Source organism: Mytilus edulis, chromosome 8, assembly GCF_963676685.1.
Source record: "Mytilus edulis chromosome 8, xbMytEdul2.2, whole genome shotgun sequence".
In the NCBI taxonomy this organism is placed as follows: domain Eukaryota; kingdom Metazoa; phylum Mollusca; class Bivalvia; order Mytilida; family Mytilidae; genus Mytilus; species Mytilus edulis.
In genome coordinates, this window is record NC_092351.1 from 32,142,854 (window position 1) to 32,157,426 (window position 14,573).

Genomic DNA, 14,573 nt, shown 5'->3' on the forward strand with positions numbered 1-14,573 from the left:
AACACTAATAATTTTGGGGCTCTTTATAGCTTGTTGTTCGGTGTTAGCCAAGGCTCCGTGTTGAAGGCCGTACATTGACCTATAATGGTTTACTTTTATAAATTGTTTTTTGGATGGAGAGTAATCTCATTGGCACTCATACTACATCTTCCTATATCTATCTATATAGGACACCTTTAGCAACCAATTTATTATCCATTGGTAATTGAACCCAAATCATGATAATTTTGACGGAAAATATTCAACCGAAGCCAATCAAAAACATCAAATCTGGTTTACGGACAAAAAGGCTTCATAAGACTAAAAAAATATGATACGATTGATTTTTAAGACAACCACTTCAGATGACGTGCATGTAAGCAACTAGTTATCACTGCACAGCCTCCAACACCGATTTTTCAAGTCTGTGTTTGTTACATATTGCGATGTTATACCAGAGTCCATGTTATGGAGAGCATTAGGCGCCAACAAACATTGTAACCCCGCCATGTTTAATGTGTCTGTCTAAAGTCAGGAGCCTGTATTTCGACGATCGTCGTTCGTTACTTCATATCACAAAGTCATTTGTTTTTGCTAATATTTTTGAGCAGCAAAAGGACTTTAGTCTACTGATGTAAATTGCTTTTCTTTTTGTCGGAGCGGGGTCTTTTATAGCTTGCTTTACGGTATGAATTTTAATCATTTTGAAGGCAATTCGGGGACCTAGAAATAAGTTCTACGCCATATTTTCGATGTCATGTTTGATTGATTCTCGGAAAATGGTGCTAAAAATACATTTGAGCCCTGAATGTAAACACTTTCGATGCTCTCTGTATAATTGTAATTGTTATCGATCAATATTTGAAATTCTTTTAAAAAAGGATTTATTTTAATATATAGATATCTTTGAAATTTATTTTTCGGCCTTCTCACAAGTTCCTTCGTCTTAGCTGAATAGCAGCAAATTTGAAATTAAACACTTGGGTTTGTTACGCGAAAATAAGTTAAGGGCGGTCTGATCAGCCAACCGGCACGTGACAATTAAATATGATGTTCATCAAAGCTGATGAAACTTTAATGTCGAACGACAAATATTCCACAACCAACGGATTTAGATAACGAAGTACTATACTCGACTGAAGCACGCTTCTATAGGGACAATGATGGCTGTGGAAGTTTGAAAAAGTTTCAGGATCAAACTAACTGTTAATGTCAACCTTGCATTTTAAGAGAATATTGTTTTGCATAATTCTAATCTAATGTTTTATTTTGGTACAGACAAAATAACATATTATTCATTAATGTTTATTTATACATGCGATACCTAATCCGATCTATGTTTGGCTCTGGCATTCAAAACAATGCTTATATTTGAACCATATTTCATTTTATTAGCTATATAAGTACAAAGTATTGATAACAATATGTTGTGATATTTCTAATCAAAATTGTTGAACATATTAATACAAATTGAATTTAAAATCAGCTTATTCCTATTTTCTTCAAATAAGTAGGTAGCCTTTTTAAAATTATAAATTTCACACGGCTGATTGATGGTTTTGAAATAGAACACTTCGCCAGAAAGCTCAAACATGCCACGAAAAAAGGGACGGTTAGGTGCTTTTAACGGTAAAAACAGAAATAGGAAGATGTGGTTTCAATTGACAATAAAACAACTACACATCAGATACCAAAACAACCCCATAGAACTCGGGTCAGGTAGCAAGATGTGTGTCCTGGTCAGTGCGGATACAACCATCCATAGGTTGAAATAACCCTTGAGTAGTATGGGCGTGTCCATTTTATAAAGTTCAATATTGAAAACGTAAATTTAATATATATCATTATTCGCTATCCTAAATTGTTATTTGAATTTATACTATAATAAGTTTTTTTTATGCATTTACAACAAGTTTTGCTAATTATTCATTTATGACTGTCTATTCATATAGGATATATTCACAAAGTGCTCAAATAAGGCAAATATGTTGACAAAATAAATGTATCTAAAGAAAATACATAAGTTCTTTTACTTGCAGTTTAGCATGTCAGGCTAAGTTACTTTTTACCACCAAAAAAAAATGCGCATTTACAATATGAGTTATGACCACTCCATGTCGAAAAGGAAAAATGGGTAGGTATTGAAATCAATGTAGCTGAAAGACCTTACAAAAAAAAAATAGACTTGAAAGAATTCCGAAACGCTAAGAGAGGACACGTGAGGATTTACAATGCCAAGCAAATACAAAAAGAGCAGACAATACATTTTTTGATGAGTCACTGATTGAAAATACCAGTAAAATAACCAGACACAGTTGTGATGAATCAACAAGAACAACGATTGCAGGGGGTTTTGTTTTCTCTTTTTTTTTGTGATGAGGTATCTGACTATCATCATGAAGCATATAAAATTATGATTGACAATAGAGTACGTGACTGTCACTTAAACTGCTAGCCATTGATATTTTAGCCGGACTCAGTGGAGATTTAATATTTTAGGAGCAGACAACATGCTAAATGTTTGTTAAAAATGCACGACAAGGCAATAAGACAGAATTCAAAGACACAGAAGGAAAGTCATGAATCTTGAAATGGGGCCTGCCAAAATGAAAGAAAACAGTGACGACTCATAGTCTGGAACAGATATTGTTTTAATATTTGAAATTGCTGATATCGGCAAATTGTACAATAAACGTTCTTAGTAAATATGAGTTGTCATGGAAGGAATGTTTAATAAAATTACAGCACCTCTGAAAAATTGAATACTAGCTGCCATAGATGATATGCAAGCACATATGCAAGGTTGCGGCTTTCTCCTGATTTTCAACGAGTATGTTGGGGAAGTTTTGAAACAGGCCATGTCTTATAGTCGTGATTGTGGAGGCCTCATCATAAGCAAAGTAACAAGAATAGTTTGATGAGTTAGGCTTGCTATTATAAAAAGGTTTACAGGGACATTCAATACAGGCTTTCAAAATGAACCAGTTCCGCAAACATTGAGACATGTTGCTCTCTATCTAAGGACTGATAAGTTGTAGTTGTATCCTTTCGACGACGAGTTGCACATTTGAACTATTATAGCTGAGAAATGATAAATATTGTCTGCCAATCAACGATAATACTGGACAGTCTCGATGTTTAGACATCCTGTATCATTCTTACTAAGGAAACTTATGTCTGTTTAACTGATTCATGTTAACAGCTGTTATTGAGTGTACCTGTAAAGCTATTCTTAGTATTATGCATAGATATTTTGCCTGTTATGGCTATGCTGATGCCTTTATTTTGACCCTTTTATTATGAGGTCTGTTTCAGAGCTTCACTAATACCTCCGTTGAAAATTAAGAGAACTAAATTACCTTGCTTACATGATTGCAGATACTATGGCAGCTACATTCCAATTTTGTTAGATGCGTTATATCAGGTCTTAATTCCATGATAACTCCAAGTTGTCCCAGGCGTTTACTGAACCAATTTTGCGTGAGCTGCAAGCTTGGAGATTGGTACAATATCTTTTCCAGACCATGTGCCGTCAATGTATTTTGTTATTTTGGATAGCACAACTCCAAGGATAAAAGATTCAGGGCTGTTTTTTGACTCTTTTGTAATGCCTATTTGCTATGTTGTCAAGTTTATCACTCATTAAGCACGATACTAGTGTTTTGACTTCTCAAGAACTTACATGTACTTGGGCTAAGAAAACATTGTCTTATGATATATGTGCACAGTCATGTCCTATATAAAAATGTCACCACAGAAAAAATACACTGCAGTTATTGTTTTTATCGATCCAGTACCACTTCACAGTGTATGTTTGCCTATTGTTTTCTTTCAATTGGCAACCTATCTTCAACATCAGAAGTATATTTTCACTTATTGATGAAATATTTTGAGATCTGAAATTTTGTTTGACATGATTTGTACCATTTTGCCTTGTGATTCTGGAGTGCTTCTGCAGTTTCATAGCCTTCATTCAACTGTTTCAAATTGAGCGGAAGCAAAACCAATGAAAGTCCCAACTTCTTCGTATGCTTGCATCGAAGGAGTGATTGCCAGCCTAAATGTCTATGTCTGTTCTGTTTGTATCTGCTTGGCATTGCAAACCCTCCTATGTCATCTCTTACACATTTACTTAAGTCTATTCGTCAATTATGTTCTTCTGATATCTGGCTCCAGTGTTTTTGAAATCTATAATTTTTATCCTTTCCAACAAAACTTTTAGTCATAAATTATATCATATTTACGTAATTTCTGTTTTAAAACGTTACTTAGGCAAACGAGTAAGTAACAAAAATTCTGACACTGATATCTTTATTTCGTAAACATGCATATGTGCATGCCTTATCTGACAACTTTGTGAATATCCAATATAAATTAGCAACAAAGTAGAAATTAAAACAGTGAATTAACAAAAATACCGAATAATGATATATTGGAAATTAATATTTTCAAAATGGTCATCATTCAAAATGGCTACCAAAAAATCAATATCTGAAGTCCTCGGATTACAGTCCTTGTCTTTTGTGATGAAATTTCATATGACTGTATAGGAACTCCATTGCAGCTAGTGCTTAACTAATTAGTCAAAGTGAACACGGTTACCAAGGAAATGCAAATGTGAATATGCAGTATTAAGTGTACAACTCTGTCTAAATGTAGAGGACAATGTGATAGAATATGATAGATAGAGACAGCTATTGTGTGGTTTGACAAAACATGTACATTTCATTCATTGTGAGATATTTTTGACGTCAATTGAGATCATTTGAGCAGTTGATTTTCTTTTAACATTACTTGTATGAAATGAAACTCATTATGTCTGCAATCAAGGTTTTTAAAACATGTTTCAAATGATGAACAATATCAACAAAACGATTTATCCTGTAGTCAGCCAATTACTACAAATAACAGGTATACACATGTTTTTTGGCTTTATTTGTACATGTAAAATAAAACTCTTCTGTTATTCTATGTTGAACAATAGGTAGTATGAATATTGCTTATGACGTAATGGTCCATTTAAGAATCCTCTTGATGTGGTCCCCGTTTTAACTACATTTTATGTCGATCACTTTTGAACATTAGAGACAATGATTCAGATTTTAACAACTAACGTTTCAAGTGTTGGGTGTGAACCTGTAGATAAAAACAATAATGTACACTGTTGGAAAATATTAAGTAATTTGTTCCCGCTACGAAACAAGAGAAACACTCGGGGAAAGGGGATGTCTTGCTTTTTGTCCTGCTTTGATAGCTAATACAAATACATTTGTATATTTTCAACAGTGCACCTATAATGCATTTCTATTTTTATCGAATTATGACTTTAGAGCTCTACCTATTTTGGCTTAAAAATTTCAAGATTTTTCAAGATGGCTGCCATTCAATATGGGTAATATATTTTCAATAATTTTGTTCAACAAGGCAATGGATATCGCCACTGTTATTCTATTTATAAGGTTTCATGTCAATATCTTCTGTAATATAATTTTCATGAATTTGTTTTATTCATTAACAGAAATCAAATGTCCGCCGTTTTAAAAATAGCCAACTTTTCCGCCAATTTCGACTTTCAGAGTGGGTCCATAGCTTAATATTTTGTCTAAGACATATTCTACTACTATGCAAAATTTCATGCTTTAATTTTTTTTGTCAAAACATCTGCTCAAATCGACTGGACTATAGATCAACCCGTAGTTTCAACACAACGTCATATGCATTGCATTTTTACCATTTATATAATATATAAGCAACCTATGGGAGAGTGTTTTTTTTAGTTTTATTCAGAATTAAGATTATGGCTTATCCTTTATCCCTATAGGGGTCGATGACCATATATTTGTTCATGCATATCAAAAGCTAAATACTACGGTTTCCTAGCCCTAAAGGAAATGACTGTGTCAAGACACGTATCTTTACGTGCAGAGTTGATAGACAATGTTTGTGTTTTACTATGTATTGATTTTGTGTCATGAACGGATAGACATATCCTTTCTTTTCGTACAGCATGACACAAGACATCTTTTATAAATCGTTAATTGGACGGAGAGTTGTCTCATTAGTACTCACACCACATCTTCCTATATCTATCTATATACATGTCTCCCCTGAACCCGAATGACATCAAATATATCGATATAAGAGTGCTCGCACTTGAATTATTAAAGTAATGTTGCATTTCTATATTGCCGATACATACAGAATAAAGGCCTTTTTGTTTTTGATACTGACTTTATCACGGCGAATGTTGGAAAGTTTTAACAGCTGAGTTCATTTTCCTAATGGTATTTGAATTTTCTCTTTGTTCAATAAAAGTTGCCCTTTCATTTTCATCATTTGTAACAAATCTACTGTGAAATTTTGCGTTTTGTTCAGCCATACTGTTGAGATTTTCTTTGGATATATTGCTTAAAAACGTTTCAAAATCACAATTTGGTATCTCTGAAATTTGTGTCGTAAAACTATCATCAAGGAAATCTAGATCAGGTATTTGTTGGAGTTGTAATGTTTGTGGCTGGGTTTCAGTTTCAGTAATATTGACTTCATTTTCTTTATTTTCATTTGGTTTTATTGGCGAGGGGGTTTTAGCTGGTTTAAAGGTGTAATAATTAATTTGTGGTTGTGTATATTGGACATCAAATTGTGGAACTTCATAGTCATCTTCCAAGTATAATGGTCAAGATATTTGTTAAAGACGGCAGAGTAGGGATCCATGTTTATGAAAGCAGACGATTTATTTAGAACGTGACTTACAATACTATTTTTTTTTTTTTTAATTATCAGTATTTTTGGTGTTTAATTTTAAAGAAAATATCTTTTTCGTATTATGAAGCATTTTATTTAAATACTTTTAGTCTTCGTTGGAAGTAACAAGATGTTTCGATTTATTTACATTAGTTGCGAGAACGACATAACTATATAGTTCCGGCAAAGCGGTTAATGATTTGCGTGACGTAACGCGTTTTCATTGGTTACCAAAAAAAAACCATATTCTTCCGCACTACTTTAGCGCATGTCAATTACGAACTGACCCAATAATTTTCATATCAAGGACAGACACTGATACTGACATTATAAGCGAGTACACATCAAAGGAAAAATGCCCAAATTACCGATAATGAACAAATAAAATTTTATTAAAGTCATAAGAATATTGCATGCAAGAAGACGTTTCCAGATAATTCCACGTCGAAAAGTCGTTTTACTGTCCTTTCGACAACGATACTGGCAGATGGGATATGTTGATGATCATACATGACCAGATCAACCCGTAGTTCTAAAACAACGTCATTTGAGAGACATGTTTTCGACGAAATGGTTAACTGATTATCTATTCACCGCCATGGCAGATATACTAATGCCAAAAATGTTTCACATATACTGAAATGTCAACAAATTGTCACCACAAAAAACATTAAAAGCCTTAGAGTAACTATCGTTGTATTGCCAAAAAGCACTGTAATACATAGCAAAGATGCACACTCAGAAAGAACATAACAGAACTCCATGCATGTCCATTAGAATTGGTTGACCGTTTTGACAAACATTTTGGCGTTGTTTACAAGCAATCATTGCCTTCGATGATGACCCATCCATTGATAAGAGGAGAACCATGGTTTCAGTGAATACCACATGATTGGAATAATAAAAATGAAGTGATCAATTTAACTTTCGAACCGCAAACTTGTTTTAAGTCGATACAGAAATAAATGAAATTTGCGTGTATACCATTTTATAAAATGTGCATATTCGATTTGAACAAAAATAAAACAACAATATAGCTAGTGTTGCGTTTTTAAATCTTAAGAATATTCATTATTTTTCACCCCCCCCCCCCCCCTAATTCTTAAGTAGTGTCTATTCTTAATTTTGTGTGCCTATTTGTCTTTTTTCATTCATTTTGTTATCCATATGTCTGCACTTTTGTACATTATTTTATAATCTGTGAACACCATTTACACTCTCATTTTATAACCTCTTTATTATTTATAAGTGTATGGAAGTAAATTTGTCAAGTATGCCAATATACAAACAGGAAGAAACAAGTACATTGTGTACGTATTTTTTTTTATAGCATACAGTTGGTAAAAGTATATACAGGAACAAACTAATGCAGTCAAGTGTTATAAAATCAAATTTTATCTAACACTCAGACAACAAAAAATCGTACACCATCGGTCAGGTTTTCTAAAAAAAATGAAACTTGACCGATTGTAAAATTGTGAAACTGAACAAAATTCATGACTGATAGCCGAATAAAAATATAGGGATTGAAAAAGTAAGAAGCAAAAGAACAACAATTAAACTAAAGCAAGAACTTAAGATAAAAATAGGTTGATCACTTACTATTCTAGAGGTGGCGTGAATCAGATGTGGATACTTAAAAATTCCAAAGATCTTTTAGAGTACATACAATCTAACTCTCTTTCATCTTGTAACAGTATTAAAACATTTGACTTTTCTACTCTTTACACAAATATTCCACATTCCAAATAAAAAGACAAATTGAAAGAGTTGGTATTACTTTGCTTCATAAAAAAGAATGGCCAACGTAGATACAAGTATCTTGTCTTAGGGAGGGATAAATCATACTTTGTAAAGAATCCCTCTGATTCAAACAAAAAATTCTCTGAAACCGATATTATCAAGATGCTTGATTTCTTGATTAACAACATATTTGTAACGTTCGGAGGACGTGTTTTTCAACAGACTGTCGGCATCCCAATGGGAAAAAACTGTGCCCCTCTACTTGCCGACTTGTTTCTTTATTATTATGAGGCTGACTTCATGCAGGAACTTCTTAGGAAGAAAGATAAGAAGTTAGCAATATCCTTTAACTTTACTTTCCGCTATATAGATGACGTTCTTTCTTTAAACAATTCAAAATTTGGTGACTATGTGGAACGCATCTATCCCATCGAATTGGAGATAAAGGATACTACAGATACAGTTAAGTCGGCTTCATATCTTGACTTACATCTAGAAATTGACAATGAGGGTCGGTTGAAAACAAAACTTTACGAACTTTCCATTTCTAAGTAGCAACATTCCAGCAGCACCTGCATACGGGGTACATATCTCCCAATTGATACGATATTCCCGTGCTTGCATTTCCTATCATGATTTTCTTGATAGAGGGTTACTGCTCACAAGGAAGCTATTAAACCAAGAGTTCCAAATGGTAAAGTTGAAATCATCCCTTCGTAAATTTTACGGACGCCATCACGAGTTGGTTGACCGTTATGGAATAACCGTTTCACAAATGATATCGGATATGTTCCTTACATCGTAACTACAATGCCCTTTCCTTTCATGAATGTGACCTACCGAATTAGACTATTTACCGGATTTGTAATCACATAAGCAACACGACGGGTGCCACATGTGGAGCAGGATCTGCTTACCCTTCCGGAGCACCTGAGATCACCCCTAGTTTTTGGTGGGGTTCGTGTTGTTTATTCCTTAGTTTTCTATGTTGTGTCATGTGTACTATTGTTTTTCTGTTTGTCTTTTTCATTTTTAGCCATGGCGTTGTCAGTTTGTTTTAGATTTATGAGTTTGACTGTCCCTTTGGTATCTTTCGTCCCTCTTCTTTTACTTACCGGGGATAAGTATGATTTGGTAGTTCACTTTCGTGGAGAAAATGAGCGGTTTAATAGCTTTTGTGAACGCATTATACGACTCTTTCAATGATCCGTATTCTATATTGAATTAAAATGTGCTTATTTTTATCTGGACGTACATGTATAAAGCACTATGAGTTTGTATAAAAATTTCAACTTCATCATGGTAGATGTAGTTATAGGTGTAATAAATTAAAGGATAGTGTTTAAGGGTCAGTTCTTTTCAAAAATATATATAAATGACCTGTCCGCGTTGAAGCAGGATTTGAAAAGTTTTTTGCTAACAACTGCAAAGTATATTTCAAAGTTTAATCAGATAATGAGCTCAGCTACATATAGGTGCAGGAAAGTTTTAACGGTTTTATGTGAGTAGAGTAATGCTTGGAAGTTAAAATTTAATCCTGTTTAATATAAGGTATAACATATTAATCCTGACATGTTTTAAAATTGCTTTAATTAAACTTGAGGTAACTCTTTAAAACGTATCAAGATACAATGTAGAAAACAGAAAGATGACATTTGTTTGTTTAATTTGTTACTTATCGGTTGAATAACCTGCCAGATACATTTTATCGGCAGCAATTTACCATAAAAATGCCAAATACCTGTGCACCATTTTAATAACATGGACAGCAAAACTTTGAAATTAGTTTACAAAAACCAACAGACAAGAATTATTGCTTGCCTATACGTTTATGAAATATGAAAATGCTATAAAAATTGGAATCTTATATATATATATGTTTCTTGTTGTTTGGTTATAATGATTCTAATCTTATAAAGAACAACACTGGTTCTATCAGAAAATGCACTGAAAATGTTCAAACCAAAACGCTGGACGTTTTGATTGACAATATATTTGTCGAGTTTGAAAGAATGATATTGCACCCTTCTGGCCGATTTGTTGTTGTACACGTATGAAGCAGAATTCATTTAGAACCATCTAAACGACAAACATATATGTATGTTTAACATAAAAGACAATTTATCACCTAGATCATGTGTATGGTATGTGGTTTAAATCAACTATATGCACTCCAATTTTTTTACACAGTTTGATTAGAAGAATAACAGACTTCGTTGGAATATCGAATTTATTACATCATTACTAAACAATTCTATATATTTCATTAAAAAATTCTTGATATTGTTATAACATACCTCAATTAACACCATTATAAACCTAAATTAATTGTTCAAAAATTACCTGTGATATCACTTTTTTTGGCGTTGATACATTAATGTGACGCATAGTTCATTATTCTAGTTCGCTGTATTTGTGTACAGTCGTTTTTATAATTTAAGATGTTCGTTGTGATTATGTAGTTTACATGTTGAAATGTACCGAATGTTATTTATTTATGTAGTTCTCTGTCCTGAGTGTTTTTGTATAATTGTCTGTATTATATTCCTGTGACGTATAAATGTTAACAATATTTATTACATTGTACATAAGCAAGAGGTTTTTGCTAGCTTTACCCCCTCCCCCCGAATTGTTTTAAAAAATGTCATGTACCAAGTCATAAATGTGGCAGTTGTTATAAAATGTTTCGTTTGAATGTTGCAGTTTGGTTTTGTTGCACTTCAGTGTTTTTGTTCTTCCGTTGTTTTGCTCATATAGTTGATGTGTTTCACTCGGATTTAGTTTGTGTCCGGATTGGTTTTCTCTATATTGATTTATAACTATTGTAGTGTTGCCTTTATTTAAACAAACATTACTCTGATATATAATCATATTGATATATCAGAACATTTTGTCCATACATGAGAACGATAATACAGTTATATAGGTTCTATATACAAAATTCAAGATTTAGTATGGATCTATTCAGTGTAGATGGTGAATATTTTCGAAAGTCGAAGAATCAATGCACTTTTGTGATATTTGCTGCTTTTTTACTACTGTATTACATCTGCATTTTTCTTCACACTTTTGAATAAAAGAGATTAGGACTCTTAAGGGGGTTCGCGGGTCTAAATCATTTATATAGGATTTCTCTATATTTTTCTATAAATGAACTTTATCTTATAGTAAATAGAAAATTAAAATAAAAAAGTGGGGTCACCGTTCATTTGCGCTCACAATCTGCCTTCGAAAGAAGCATACATTTTTGTAAAGGTGGTTGAAGTAATAGGAGAAATATAGGTAATATTGAAATAAAAAAAGAAATTTATTACAGAAATCGCTCAAATTTTACAATAATTTAGTTTAAGTACAGCTTATATGGAAATTATATTAAAAAATATATGTCACCGATGAGTTAAAAAAGATATTTCAATTCTAAAGCCAAAAAAGGGCATTTTTCCACCAAAGGGAGATAATTTGGAACTTTTTCAATGATGTACACATTTTAAATGTCATCTGGGGCCAACACGAATTGATTGTTTTGAATGATTTTTGTACCATATGATAAAGTAACAACTACAAAAGGTAATAAATAAAATTTGTAGTGAAAAACAAATGTTTATTTTTTTCTGAAATTTTTATACCCTCGAGCCTCCTTAATTAATTAGGTATGTACGAATAAAGAATACATTTATAAGGGATAATTCGTTGCAAAGTTTTAAAATGGATTATATATGTTTATCTTCAGTGTGTTTACAACTTCCGGCCTAAAATTTTGTAATATTTTACATTCACCAAACGGATAATATTGTTTTCTTCACGAATTTCTTGTTTTCCTTTTCACTTGAATCATGTTAGAAAAATAAAAGTGTGAAAATAATTTTATTTCCTTTTTAGAATGATGGAACAATTTGTCTCGTTAAAACATGAATTATATTTAGATTATCTAAAGATTCCTTAATTGCAAAGTCGTGTCTATAAATTCATTAAAATTAAGTCATTTCACATAAAATACGAAGTTTATTAGAGAAAATGAATGCATTGAATGAAATTTATCATGTACACTGACAGTTACATTATTGACAGATTGTTATGACATAATATCTGCATTTTTTTCAGAATTTGTTTCCGTCATCCGTGCATGCAAATGAAACAAATTGGTTACAAAGCCAAACAATCTTTAAAGAGTTTTACTACAACAGTATGGTTAAGAAAGTGTTATTATATTAAGCTAAATATTTTAACCTGAAAAATAGAAACAAAAAATGCAAAACAGATATGGACAAAATCAGGGCAATACTAGGAAATACAAACAATACAAACATGAATATCCGAAGACTAAGAAACTCAACCCCCCCAAAAAAAACTATTGAATTAACCTCATAATTATGCTCTAGAAGGGTAGGCAGATCCTACTCCACTGATAATACCCGTCGTTTTACTCATATACAAACTAATGGAGAAATATAAAGCTTTATGATATTGAGAAGCATGACTATCCCTCAGTTTGATAGCAAAGGATGTATACATACTTTGAATACACGAGAAACGGTTTTAACTAGAGCAACATGTATTTATAAAAATGAAATACTCAAGAACACGTAACTGTTTTCTTAAAGTGTGTTAATATCAACACACGTTTATGTAGTTTGGTTTGTAAGTTAATACCTACTGAGGTTATATTTTCATGACCATTTCATGGAGTTCAGAAGTTTTGTGATTTTACTTTATGCTAGAGTTTAAGCGCTAAATTATGGTATATTTTGACTCACTAGTCTAGAATTGTCATTCGAGGTTCGCCTTTTTGACAGTACAGTATCATTTACCACGTGCACTCAGCAACCATTTACTGCTTAAGAAAGTTCACATCATATATAGTAAATAATATATGATCTGTATTACTGTAAAGATTTTGTTCATCAATTTTTAAAATACTTTTCTATTGTAGACCGAAATTGAGAATTGAAATTGGGAAATTTCAATAAGCCAACAACCCGACCAAAGAGCAGACGATAACTGAAGGCCACCAGTGTCTTCAGTTGTAATCTTTTTTTGTAGTGACAATGGTCGATGACACCAAATTTCTGTATGCATGTGCTGTACGAGCGAGCTGATAACAAAGTAATGATGTTGCGATTTTATTATTAAAGAGGGGCAAACGATACCAGAGGGAGAGCCAAAGTCATAGATCGAAAATAAATTAACAACGCCATGGCTAAAATATAAAAAGTCAAACAGTAAAATAAATAGTCCACAAGACGCAACATAGAAAACTAAACACTGAGCAACACGAACCCCACCAAAAAACGGGGGGGGGGGGGGGGATTTCAAGTGCTCCGGAAGGGTACGTAGCTATCCGTCGTGTTACTCATGTTATTACAAACCCGGAAAATAGGTATTATTTGGTAGGTCACATTCGTGGTGAAAAGTGAAGGGGATTGTAGTTACGACATAATGAACATATCCAATATTATCTGTGAAACGGTTATGCCAAAACGGTCAACCAACTCGTGATGGCGTCAGTAAAATTTACGAAGGGATGATTTCAGCTTCACACTTTGGACTTAACTGTGTCTGCTGTATCCTTTATCTCTAGTTCGATAGGATAGTTACGTTTAAAATATTCACCAAATGTTGAATTATTTAGTGAAGGAACATCATCTTTATAGCGGAAAGTAAAGTTAAAGGATATTGTTGAAAAACACGTCCTCCAAACGTAGCAAATATGTTTGAATCAGAGTGACTCTTTACAAAGTAGGATATATACCTCCCCAAGACAAGATATTTGTATCTACGTTCGCCATTATTTGTTATGAAAATAAGCAATACCAACTCTTTAAATTTGTCTTTTTGTTTCGAATGGGGAAAACTTGTGTAAAGCAAAGAAACGTAAAATGTTTTAATACTATTGCAAGATGGTAGAGTCTTAGATTTTATGTAGTTTAAAGGATTTTTGGAATTTTTAAGTATCCACATCTGATTCATGCCACCTCTAAAATCAATTGTAGTTTTTATATCAAGTTCGAAGGGTTAGAAGCTTCCGACAAAGTCAATAAACTTCGTATTATTTAGTTAGAAGATATCACCTGAAAAGTGGATTGTGAAGTTAAAATATATTTTCATTC